The following is a 13,874-nucleotide window of genomic DNA, read 5'->3' on the forward strand; positions in this document are numbered from 1 at the left end:
GGTGGGGGGTGAGAAAAACTAAATCTTATGTGCCATAGTGGTTGTTTGAGAATGGGGGGGGGGGGGAGTCAGTTTTTTTCCCCCGAATATTCACCGCTTCTGTACGTGGGCTGTGTCTGTTAATGCAGTCCCATTTATAGAGGACCTGACAGGTCCCCTTTGAGCTGCAATACCTGGCACAGCCCATGGAGAAGAGTGGGGCTGTTTCTGGAAAGATAAGCAGACCTTTATTTCAAATAACCCCTTCAAGGCTGGAATCACACGTGCAGTTTTTTTAAACCAAAGCCAGGAGGGGATTTTGCAGGAAGGAGAAGTAGAAGTCCTTCCTTTATATTTTTCATTCCTTTTGAATACACTCCTCGCAATGGCTCAAATAACTGCATGTGTGATTCCAGCCAGGCCAGGATCACACATGCAGTTTTGATGCTGTTTTTGGCTAAATTTGTTTTAGCTAAAGCCAGATTTGGATCCAATAGGAGGAAAAGTTTACATCACATTTTGCCTTTCGTCGGAGGTATATATCAGGAAGGCTACAACTTAGCACACTTTTTAAACATATAGTGGAATACTTCACCCGAATACTACCTGATGTGATGTGCCTGGGGAATCTCCTGATGTCACAGTCCTTATATGGACAGTGATGTCAAGACATTTGCTATGCCGCAGTTGCCACCCAGAGTATTTCAAACGATCTGGTTGGGGACTCCGGCCCTGGGGAAGTCCTTAACGTCACTGTCCATATATGGCATCGGCAATGCTCTGGCAGGGGATTCAGTCAATGGAGAAGCCCTAGAAGTTACTGCCCATTTAAGGACAGTGACCTCAGGAGCTTTGCGATGCTGGAGTCCCTTTCCAGAGCGTCAACAACGCTATGGCTGCGGATTCAGTGCCTGGGGAAGCCCTTGACATATAGACTGTCTATATAGACAGTGATTTCAGGAGCTTCCACAGGGCCAAAGTCTGAGCGCTTCCGATGCTCTATCCGAGGACTCTGGCATTGAGAAGCGCCTGACTTTACTGTTTATAGATAGACCGTAATGTCGGGAGCTTCCCGATGTATACGTTTAAACTATACCTGTGACGGAGGCCATTCAGTGGCAACCATCACCCATTGGCTCCCATGTTAAAAAAAAAACGTATACCACGCGGTATTATGTTTTTTTTGCGGGATCCCTTAGGATGGAATAGCGTAGTCTACTATGTTATTTCATCCTTCCAAGAAAATGTATACTAACATATACCAGCCCGACGGAGAATATAATGACACTCTTTTGTCCTCCATTTAGCTAATGGAGTCCTATAAACAGCTTTTCCCAAAGTACACAATAAACGTAGGGCACAAACACAATGTAAAGGGGGCCTTATAAAGTAAAGACTGATGCATCTACTGCATGTGGGATCTTGGTCTAATTGGGTTTTCCCGCCCTAGTAAGTTGTGGCATATCACTAGGTAAGATCAGAGGTGGTTTCTGTTACTACCATGCCTAAACTTTTATTAATCCATTCCACATAGGTCTTCAAAAATAAAAGCATAAAAAGGAGCAACTTGTTTATCATTTAATCAGACTGAGTTGCTATTATTCTACCAGCTTGCTGGCAAGGTAAGAGTTACACTCAAGGCACACTTTTGGAGGTAGGAGGGTTGCCATTTAGTGAAGTGCGAATTTTTGAGCACTTGAACATTTCATCTGTATCTGCGTAGGTTGTTAGCTTGTTTCCTGGGGTATAAGAAATTATATGAGTTCTCGGTGCTATAGAGACATTTAAATATTGTACATGTAGTTCTGGATCAGTAAATAATCACGTCTTTATCTTTGTAAATATGAGGCTATAGTTTGGCCGTACATTATATCAATGGGGAGGCATTGGGCTTAACTGCTAATCCTTTTCTAAAATCAACTGTTCTACAGTACTACTGACTGTATGAATCATGCGCTCATTCCCCTACAGTAATTCACTGACTCATCCTCGCCCATATTATGAGTAGTAATCCATAGCAACACTTTGCTTCTATATGACTATGTCATTTAGTTCCAATTAGCCAAGTTAATGAAGAGAATGGTTAAAGACGTCCTAAACATGTGGTATTTTTGCACTAGAGTTAGCCTGGCTGTATATGTGACTGTTTTGCAGATTTCAACTTTATTTACAATATTTATGGGGATATACGAAGCTTTGGAGGCGAATGGGAATCCCCCTCTCAAACTAGACCCCGGCCCCCACATGCAGTGGTAGAAGGTCTACTCGGCATTTGATCTGGCTGTAAAAAATGGAATTGACGATTCTAGACTGGCATGTTGTAGCTGAAGAAGAATGGAGATAACTGGGCAGACTATTTCAGAAAGCAACAGTTGGCACTCTGGAATAGCAATCGTGGGCTTGTGTCCTGTAGACCCCTCGACATTGCGAGAGCAGAAGAGGGTGCAACAGACAGCAGCAACTAACAATAAGGAATAGCACCCACAGATTCTCATGTTGTATGTACAGAAGTGGGGAGATTTGCAGAAAGCAGCATGGTAAAATCCAATAAAACAGCATCTTGGGCCGAGTTATGGATATATGATCGCATCACTCCTCTTCTTGACATATAATATTGGTCTGTAATTTTACAAATGGGCCAGGCTGGTAAACATGGGACACTACCTATCACATGGGTCAGGGGTGAGGCCCTTCATCCACAGAGTCTCCAGGAGTCAGTGCAGGCAACCCACACCACTGCAATAAAGCACCTCTTAGGCCCAATGCACACAATCATAATTTTGATCCACAATTACGGACCGTAATTGCAGATCAAAGTACGGACACATTAATTTTTATTGCCCATGGACACCTTTCCGTATATTTACGGGAAGGTGTCTGGGCCGTAAAAATGACCCGCAAAAAATAGGATATTTCCTATCTTATTTATTTTACGGACTGTGTTCCCATACTTTATAATGGCAACATGGCCCGCAATTGCGGGTGACTGTCTGCGGCCGGCCGTGCCTGTGATTACGGGCATAGCCGTGTATGGGGGCCCTTAGACTAGGTTCCCACTGGTCTGATACGCTGCTTAAAAGGTACGCAGCGTATCCAACCTAGAACCTACAGGAAATTCCACATGAAAAAACGCAACAAATTGTGGTGCAGATTTTTGGGTGGAATGTCCACTGCGGAAATTAGTGCTTTAAGTTAAAAAAAAACCAAAAAAACTCATATTTCCCCTCGGGGCGTTGTCATAAAGACATGTTCCTCTGTTCTGAGTGCAACCCAGCCTCCAAGAATAACGTTGCAGCCCATCTGCCGCTCAGCCTGTGATTGGCAACAGCAGTCATATGGGATTAAACTTAATTTCAGGAGGCTGGGCTGCACCCAGAGCAGTAGAAGCCGTCACTATGACAACGGCCGGGGGTATTCATTTTTTTTGTTGTTTTAAAATTCATTAAAAAAAGCAGTTTTTTTTGTCATGTGCGATTTTTTGCGGCAGAATCGCAGTGTTTCTGCCACAAAAGTCGCAACACTTGCTATTTGTTGCAGTTTTTACCTCGCCATTGAATTCAATGGGAAAAACCCGCAACAGAGGAGCAATGAATCTGCAGCATAAATTGACATGCTGCGGATTTCAATTCCGCATCGCAGGTGAATTTATAAACATTTTTTCTGCAGCGTCGGCATGAGATTTGTTCAAATCTCATCCACTTTGCTGCCACTGTATTATGCTGCGGAGTTTACACACATAATTCCATTGCGAAAACTCTGCAGCGTTTACGCTATGTGGGAACCCAGCCTAAGGCCTTATTTACACGAACGTGTTTCATGTCCGTGATACGCGCGTGCAAATCACGCGTATCACACGGACCTATGTAACTCAATGGGGCCGTTCAGACAGTCCGTGATTTTCACGACATGTCCTATACTTGAGCGTTTTTCGCATCACGAACCCATTAAAGTCAATGGGTGTGTGAAAACCGCGCACGGCACACGGACGCACTTCCGTGTGCCGTGCGTGATTTGCGCTACAGTTGTTAAATAAATGAAGGGGGGGGAAAAAGCAACACATTCATTGCAGTTTCTAAGCATCAAAAGCGCGTGTCAAACACTTATGACACACGGAACTGCAACGCGCGGAAAACGCACACGTTCGATACTTTACACGTTTCGATAAAGTATAAGATTCAACTGATATCAGTTGTCGCCTCCAACTGTCTCAACGTGTAAATACGCTTAGATGACCAGCTATCGGCAGATCTTAATGTATGCTAAAAATGTAGATAGTAACAACCCGTAACCTCTATGTGTAAATGCAATCGCTCGATGGTCTAAAATGATGGTTGGTGCCCCGTCGCTGTATAATTAAAATGTCATCGAAATATTGAGGAATAGGCACACGTTGACACACGTTGTTCAGTCATTTCCAGACCAGTAACACAGAGTTGCGCGTGTGAGATATCGCCGAATCGGACGCATTATTAACCCCTTAACGCAACTGTACGTCATGGTTTTGCCCTGCATTAAGGCACAATGAAGTACAGTTAAGTCATGGTGCTTTTCTGTCACCGTGTCAAAAGACGTGACAAAACAGTGACATCGGCTGTCACAGAAAACAGATAGTCACTGTTACTCGTCGGGGGAACAATCGCGGCGGGGTGACAAATCACAGTATTGTAGCACGGTTACCGGGCTAAAAGAGCGAGGTAGCCGATCGGCTGTTGGCAACTGGAGGCCTAACAATCGCCCCCTGTCTGCTAAGTACGGCGGCCCAGAGGCAGGGCTTAAAAGGCTTCCGGCCGCAGATGAAAGACGGCGACGGGCGCAGAAGCTGAGCCTGCCAAATCAGCTGAAGGGTGTCAGCTGTATGTTACAGCTGACATTCTGCTGTAACGGCAGGGAACGGATCAAAAGCGATCGCGGAATCTTGGTGGTTTCCAGGAGACCAGCAATGCTGCGATGTGGTCGCACGGATGCCGGTCGTTGCTATGGGAACCGGAGGCCAACAGTGGCTTCTTGGTCTGCCATGTACGGAAGCCTATTAGGCCACGCCCAGAGGCTGAGCCTAATAGGCTTGCTGTCAGTGAATAGCTGACAGCTCTAATGCATCGCATTACGTGGGTAGTGCAATGTATTAGAATAAAGATGAGAGGTGTAGGTCTTAGTGGGACAAAAAAAAGTTATAAAAAAGTTCAGCTAAAGTGTAAAAATTTAAGTTCGAAGTAAAAAAATGTAAAACTGCCTTTTTTCCTATAATAAGTATTTTATTATAGGAAAAAAAATGAAACCGTTAAAAAAGTACACGTTTGGCATCACTGCGTCCGCAACAACCCAAAACTATAAAACTATAATGTTATTTTTCCCGCACGGTGAACACCGCCAAAAAAATAAAATAAACAATGCCAGAATCGCTATTTTTTTTATTCTAAAGTATAGAATAAAAAGTGATCAAAAAGTAGCACGTACCCCAAAATAGTCCCAATAAAAATTACAACCCGTCCTGCAATAAACAAGCCATTACACAGCCTTGTCCATGCAAAAATAAAAAGTTATGGCTCTCAATATGGTGACACAAAGAATTTATTATTTTTCAAAAAAGGGATTTTTTTTTTTGTTTGCAAATGCTGCACAACATAAAAACTATATACATATGGTATCGCCGTAATCATATCGACCCACAGAATAAAGGAAAATTAATTTTTTTACCCCAGGGTGAACACTGTAAAAGACACCAAAAAAACGGTCAGAATTGCTGGTTTTTGTTCACCTTGCTTGCCCAAAAAAAAAATGGAATAAAAAGTGATCAAAAAAATCGCATATACTCCAAAATGGTCCTAATGAAAACTACAGATTGTCCCGCAACAAATAAGCCCTCACACAGCTCCGGTGGAGAAAAAATAAAAAAAAGAATATGGCGACGAAAAATGTGCAGCGTTCCAAAAGCGGATAAGATGGACACCATTTATTAGTGCGACACCGGCCACACATCTATGAATTATTTATTTACCCCATTATTATACTCTCCTATTATGCCCTGATATACTCAGCACAGATTACATATGCCCCCACATTATAAACTAAAATACCAGTAAAACCCCAAACAGAAAAATCGCCAAGCAAAAGCTGTACTCCGAAAGCCAAATGTCGCTTCCTCCTTTCTGAACCCTACAGCCTGCCCAAACACCAGTTTACATCCACATATATAGCATTGTCATACGCGGGAGAACTGGCTTAACAGTTTGAGAGATTTGTCTTCAGTGGCACAAACTGGGCACAACATATTGTGCACTAAATTGGCATATCAGTGGAAAATTGCAATTTTCACTTTGCACCATCCACTGGGCACGAATTTCTAATATAGAATCACCTGTGGGGTCAAAATGCTTACTACACCCCTTAAAATGCTCTAAGGGGTGTAGTTTCCAATATAGGGGTCACTATTTGTTTTACTATTTGACCTCAGAGCCCTGCAATTGTGGGCCAATGCTGTGAAAATCACCAAAATAGGCCTCAAATGTGCATGGTGCTCTTCACTTCTGAGCTCTGTCTTGTCCAGGCAAATGATAAATGCCTTGAGGGGTGCCGTTTTTAAAATGGGGTCACTTCTTCGGTCTTCCACTGTACTCTGGTACCTCAGGGGTTTTGCATATGCGACAAGGTGGCCAAAAAACAATACAGCAAAATCTGCATGCCAAATAGCTGCCATTCTGAGCCCTGCCGTGTGTCCAAATAGCGGTTTATGACCACATGTGGGGTATTGCCATAATCGGGAGAAATTGCTTTACAAATGTTGCGGTGCTTTTTCTCCAGTATCCCTTGTGAAAATGAAGACATTCTACAATTTAGTGGAACAAAATGTAGATTTTCATTTTCTCGGCCTAATTCCAATAAATTCTGCAAAAGACCTATGGGGTCTAAATGTTCACTATACCCCTAGATAGATTCCTTGAGGGGTGAGGCTTTGCAAATGAAACATGGCACCTGAAAAACAAATCAAGCAAAATTTGAGCTCCAAAAGCCAATTGGCGCTCCTTCCCTTCTGAGCCCTACCGTGGGTCCAAACTGCAGTTTATTACCACATTTGGGGTATTGCCGTACTCAGAAGAGTTTGCTTTACAAATGTTGGGGTTCTTTTTCTCCTTTATCTATTGTGAAAATGGAAAAATCTGAGCTAAAACAACATTTTATTAGAAAAAACGTAGATTTTCATTTTCACAGCCTAATTACACTAAATTCAGCAAAATACCTGTGGGGTCAAAATGCTCACTATACCCCTTGATAAATTGCTTGAGGGTGTAGTTTGCATGGCTGTGAACTTTCCAGAACTTAACTCGAAGCTCAACTAGAGTGAAAAGATTGTTCATTCGATTGTAGACCCTCATACTACAGCATAGTATATTACTTCTTTACATTGTTTTCAATTCAATATGCAATAACTAATGGATGTAAGATTTAGTTCATATCGCATTTGGCCCAACATTTTGCGTGTATGCGGTGAGAGCTCCCGACATACCCACTATGCGCATCTATAGGGCTCCATAAGCCAGATGGGGACCAAAAGAGTCTTTTGGCCCCTGACTGGTATACGTCAGTATAACTTTTTTTGGTGGAATGAAATCTCGCAGTAGACTAGACTTTTTCATCACAATGTGTTTTTTTTAACATGAGGGAGATGAATGTCACTGTATGGCATCAGTCAAAAGCCTCCGTTAAACTTGTGCATTGGGAAGCTGCAGTGATTTAACTGCCCATAAATGGACAGTTGTTGCTGGAGCTCCCCGATGCAGCAGAGGCTGCCTCTCCACATGATGGCACTATCCCCAGGAAAGCTTACGTCACTGGATGTTACTGGCCGTGCGGGTGAGATCTAAAGTCCATGGCCACAGCGCCTCCAATACGATGGCCAGGGATCCCAGCACATTACTGTCCAGGAACTTCCCTAGGCTTGAGGTTTGTTTTTGGTTTTTTTTAAACCCTAGTTACATCAAACAATTAAGCCAGTCAATGAATAAGTTCAGACAAAGTTTCATTTGGAAATGACAGATGCATGTTACATAAGCCTTTTCCGCTTTTCTACCGGGATTCTTATTCACGTCACATGTCTTTTTTATAATGTCAAACTGCAGCATTGTCTGTCACATCCAGGATAATACCTTTTTGTTCAATATGATTATGAATTTCTTCATTGCAGAACATTTTTCCTGGAAGGAAATCCATCCAAAGAGTTAGCCAAAAGCTGCACGATACTGTAAGTGTTAACACATAATAAGGATCATGACTTTAAAGAGGTCATTTCTCTAGTTATGGGACACAGACCGCAGTGTAATCTAAATATACTTTATTTATGGTATTACATATTGCTGTGCTGTGGTATCAATGTAAAGGTTCATTCCGCTGGGTTAAGAACCAGATAAACATTCCCTCCAAGAGAACATACACTGTGACCAGACCACACGTACACACACTTCTAGTATGAAATGTCCCATATCTTAAATCAGGATTCAGCAGTCATGCACAGTTTCACTAAAATTACAGCAATTGATCACAGTGTATTTCAAAGGCTGTTATATTTTATTGTTACTGTATATATATCCTATAGACATATTATAGGGCCTGCCTCTAGGGATGTTGGGAGAGCTGGGGTCTGCTGACCACTGGTCCACCAGGAGAGGCAGTCGGGGGGCTCGCTGATTCAAGTCTATGGCTGTTACGGGAGGAGCTGAGCTAGAGCCCCCACCTTTTAGAACTTTTATGGGATATCCTGTGGAAAACTCCATTAAGGGAGGCTTTCAATAAACCCATTAGTAGATCAATTTAAGGCAATTACTAATATGAATCCTTACCCTATACTCCAGAATACCCACACGGTCATTTATAAACACAGGCATGGTACAAGCAGTCAAAATTGAATCGCATGGTCACATCTCGGAGGGTTTAGCGGCTGTATGAGATTTCGCACATATCCAGACATATGTGCCATGCGGAATTACGCAAGTACCTTATAAAAAACAGAAAACCCCTTTAATTGTGCCCATAAATGTTTCTGTTCGTTGTGCATCCTTTTACTTTTTGGAGCAGCAGTTTCTGCCCTGAGGTGCTCATCCAAGGATAAATTGTTTTGGAGCTTATGGGAAATCTGTCTTTGGTCACCCAGTCACCCAATCATGTACACTTATACACAGAAATTTCCCTGCTCTCTTTCCTATTCCCTTTAGGCCTCATGCACACGACCGTAGTGTTTTTCTGGTCCGCAAATTCCAGGACCGTGTTCCGTGAAATGTCCTCCGCAGTTCATCCGTATGTAATCCGCAGTTCATCCGTATGTAATCCGCAAAATGCAAAAAAAAAAAAAAAAGCCTAGGTAAAACAGAATGACGACAGAACTCATTCCCGGTCGTCGCCTAGCAACACTTCCGCAAATCCGCAAACTGCGGTTGACACACGGAGGTGTACCCGCATTTTCCACGGGCCCATTGACTTCTATGGGCATGTCCGCATCGAATTTGCGGGCCGTAATAAGACATGTCCTGAGTTTCTGCGGCACGGATTTGCGGACATGCGGAGACCCGTGAAAACACGGATAATGTGTATGGGCCCATAGAAATGAATGGGTCCGCAATTCTCCCGTGGATTTGCGGGGGAATTGCGGACGCAAAAACACGTTCGTGTGCATGGGGCCTTACCCTGTGCTAACTCTCTGCTATCATATGTACTATTTTTGTGTCTCGCTTTAATACAGTAGCTGCAAATGTGGTGTTCTGAGAAAAGCAATGGGAGACCTGATAACAGAGGGTCACAATCTTGATAATGTCAAAAAAGAGAGTCAGTAGACCCATACACCTGAAACTTTTATCTCATACACTCCCCTGTGCAAATATATCTTATGGTTAGTGGCCTTTAAGATTATTTTATTTTTTTAGATAAAAGATATTTGAAGCAACATAGACACAGAAATCTATAGCCCATAGTGGTTAAAATATGCATATTCATAGAATAATATTGACCCATGTAGAAAGAGTGACCACAATATAGCCATCAATACTTCTCTTTGGGTTCAGTAGGTCGGGTGAAAATTATTGACCTCAGCAACCACATTGGGAGACATTTCTACCATATGGCGCCAGCCAGTGGCGGACACAGACTGCAAAAGGCCCCTGTGCAGATAATGTGCCAGGGCCCCCCCGCCCCCCCCCCCAATACCGACAAAGTTACCTAAACATATATATGCATATAAAAATAAACCTTACTAATAAAAATTATGAAGGAAGATTTATATTGTACATTTTATTACCAGTTTAGAACACAAGTAACACATTTTTTTCCGGGTTAAATTCTTATCTAAACTAAGTCCCTAAATGTGGGCAAAGAAAATGAAAAACCTATACTCACCTCCTCCGGCGCCTCCGTTCCCCCTCCGCAGCCCCTATCCCTTTCTGTGTTTACAAAGCTGCTGTGGTGACGCGCGGTCGATGGCACATGACCGCTGCAGCCAATCAATGCCCTCAACAGCGATTTGCTGTGGAACTACTGTCCTCAGCAGCACACCAATGAGGATATCTACAGAGGGGGCTGTATGGCGCTATCTACAAAGGGGGCTGTATGGCGTTATCTACAGGGGGGACTGTATGGCGCTATCTACAGGGGGGGCTGTATGGCGCTATCTACAGGGGGGGCTGTATGGCGTTATCTACAGGGGGGGCTGTATGGCGTTATCTACAGGGGGGGCTGTATGGCGTTATCTACAGGGGGGGCTGTATGGCGTTATCTACAGGGGGGACTGTATGGCGTTATCTACAGAGGGGGCTGTATGGCGTTATCTACAGAGGGGGCTGTATGGCGTTATCTACAGAGGGGGCTGTATGGCGTTATCTACAGGGGGGACTGTATGGCGTTATCTACAGGGGGAGGGCTGTATGGCGTTATCTACAGGGGGGCTGTATGGTGTTATCTACAGGGGGGACTGTATGGCGTTATCTACAGGGGGACTGTGTGGCGTTATCTACAGGGGGGCTGCATGATGTTATCCACAGGGGGGGACTGTATGGCGTTATCTACAGGGGGGACTGTATGGCGTTATCTACAGGGGGGACTGTATGGCGTTATCTACAGGGGGGTCTGTATGGCGTTATCTACAGGGGGGACTGTATGGCGTTATCTACAGGGGGGACTGTATGGCGTTATCTACAGGGGGGCTGTATGATGTTATCCACAGGGGGGGACTGTATGGCGTTATCTACAGGGGGGACTGTATGGCGTTATCTACAGGGGGGACTGTATGGCGTTATCTACAGGGGGGACTGTATGGCGTTATCTACAGGGGGGACTGTATGGCGTTATCTACAGGGGGGACTGTATGGCGTTATCTACAGGGGGGTCTGTATGGCGTTATCTACAGGGGGGACTGTATGGCGTTATCTACAGGGGGGACTGTATGGCGTTATCTACAGGGGGGACTGTATGGCGTTATCTACAGGGGGGACTGTATGGCGTTATCTACAGGGGGGGTTGTATGGCGTTATCTACAGGGGGGCTGTATGGCGTTATCTACAGGGGGGCTGTATGACGTTATCTACAGGGGGGCTGTATGGCGTTATCTACAGGGGGGACTGTATGGTGTTATCTACAGGGGGGGGGGTCTGTATAGCTTTCCCTACAGGGGGGTCTGTATGGCGTTATCTACAGGGGGTCTGTATGGGGTTCCCTACAGGGGGGGTCTGTAGGGAACGCCATACAGCCCCCCTGTAGGGAACTCCATACAGCCCCCCCCCTGTAGGGACCGCCATACAGCCCCCCTGTAGGGAACGCCATACAGCCCCCCCTGTAGGGACCACCATACAGCCCCCCTGTAGGGAACGCTATACAGCCCCCCCTGTAGGGAACGCCATACAGCCCCAACCCCCCCAAAAAATGCGACCTACAGTGTGAAAAGACAAAAGACATGTATCCCCTCTCCACAGGATCTCCACAGGATAGGGGATACATGTGTGATCGCTGGCAGCGATAGGGAGAACGGGGGACTGAAAGTCCCCTGAAGTTCTCCATGACTAACCTCTGACTTCCGGGGTCTGCGCAGCTCAAGAAAAATGAAAGGAGCGCTGGTCACGCATGCGCACAAGCGCGACCGGCGCTCCATTAATTTCTACGGAGCTGCCGACACAGACCCCGGAAGTCCGAGGTTTGTGATGGAGAACTTCAGGGGACTTTCAGTCCCCCGTTCTCCCTATCAATGCCAGCGATCACACATGTATCCCCTGTCCTGTGTATATCCTGTGGAGAGGGGATACATGTCTTATGTTTAATGGCAGAGCGGGGAGATACCTCCCTGCTCTGCCGTAGTGTTCAGTGGTGTTGCGCTGTAGCAGCCATAGCGGCAGCTAGCGGAGCCTCCGGCCATGGTGGGGGCCCGTGCCGGCGGGCGACACGGGCCCCCTCATGCCGCGGGCCCCGTAGCAGCCGCTACGGCTGCTATAGCGGTAGTTACGCCACTATGTTAGGGGGAGTTCACACTGAGTTTTTTTACGCGAAAACCATGGCAAAAAACGTCAGAAAGTGCCTCCTATTGAAAACCATAAAAAACGCCTGCGGGAAAAAGAAGCGTTAGGCTATGTTCACACAGAGTATTTTGCAGGAGGAATATCTGCCTCAAAGTTCCGTTTGGAAGTTTGAGGCAGATTTTCCTCTGCCTGCACGCCGATTCTTGCGGCGTTTTTGGCCCGCGGCCATTGACCGCTGCGGGCATAAAACACCGCGAAATACGCTTTCTCTGCCTCCCATTGAAGTCAATGGGAGGTCAGAGGTGTAAACACCCGAAGATAGGGCATGTCACTTCTTTTTCCCGCGAGGCAGTTTTACTGCTCGCGGGAAAAAGACGCCGACGCCTCCCATTGAAATCAATGGGAGGCATTTTCTGTCAGTTTTTGACGAGTTTTGCGACGCGGTTTCCGCGTCAAAAAACTCGTCAAAATACTCAGTGTAAACATAGCCTAATGCCCTTTCTTCGGACGTTTCTGTCTCCAACTTCCCATTGACAACAATGGCAGGCAGAAAATGCATTTTTTGCTGCGTTTTTCTGCCCACGGCCCGAAGGCCGAAAAACGTCACCAAAAAACGCAACAAAAACGCGGGAAGTGTTCAAAATATGCCTCAAAATTCCGGAAGGAATTATGAGGCAGATTTTTCTACCTAAAAACTTTTCCCTTCTCAAATGAACTTTTTTATTTGATGTACATCATGTACCTGTCCTCTGCAGTCTGCACGTCCTCCGCCCGTCCTATGGGATGCTAGTACTCCGGCAGTCCTGACTTTACTCCGGCAGTCCTTGGCTCCTGACTGTACTGTCCTCCGCCCTAAGTCTCGCGTCGGTCGTTTAGCTCCGCCCCCTGTCCTCTCCCCTGCCTGAGCGCTCCTCCTACCATGTCCTCTTCCACTGTGTGTGGGAGGACTATCAGTGGAGTGCACAGTGTGCAGTGAATATCACCGTGCCCCCGGACACCCCCCCCCCCCCCCCCCCCGTGGCTGTCACCGGGCCCCCCCCCCGGATGCCTAGTGTAATGTTAGTGACTCGTGACTCGTGATGCTACTACTAGGCATGAGGGGGCCCGTGCCTCCAGGCCTGGCAGTGGCATATAATGTAATGTGCCTGACTGTCAGGGCGACACGGGCCCCCCCATGCCCCGGGCCCTGCTACTGTGGTAGTTACGCCACTGGCTCGCAGCTACTGTCCACGGGCCTCTGTCTCAGTCCTCAGCATCGCGCAGCTGAGAACTGAGTCGGCCAGCAGAGGAACGGGCCCCCTTCCCACGCGGGGCCCTTGTGCAGCTGCACCGGCTGCACATGCGGTATGTCCGCCCCTGGCGCCAGCTGAAGCGATGAAGATACAATGGTATTGGCAAATGACCTCCAGTCCA

General features: G+C 45.9%; 1 protein-coding gene across 2 annotated transcripts in view; it reads right to left on the reverse strand.

The window, feature by feature from the left end:
* LOC142749936 (glycerol-3-phosphate acyltransferase 2, mitochondrial-like) overlaps window positions 1-13,453 on the reverse strand; it is a 161,064-nt gene extending 147,611 nt beyond the window's left edge. For both annotated transcript variants that reach the window (XR_012882510.1, XM_075858551.1), the window contains exon 1: window positions 13,204-13,453. The gene's annotated coding sequence lies outside the window, so the exon portion shown is untranslated. The remainder of the gene's footprint in view (window positions 1-13,203) is intronic.
* Window positions 13,454-13,874: the final 421 nt, after the last annotated feature.

This window comes from Rhinoderma darwinii, chromosome 3, assembly GCF_050947455.1.
Source record: "Rhinoderma darwinii isolate aRhiDar2 chromosome 3, aRhiDar2.hap1, whole genome shotgun sequence".
NCBI classification, from domain to species: Eukaryota; Metazoa; Chordata; class Amphibia; order Anura; family Rhinodermatidae; genus Rhinoderma; species Rhinoderma darwinii.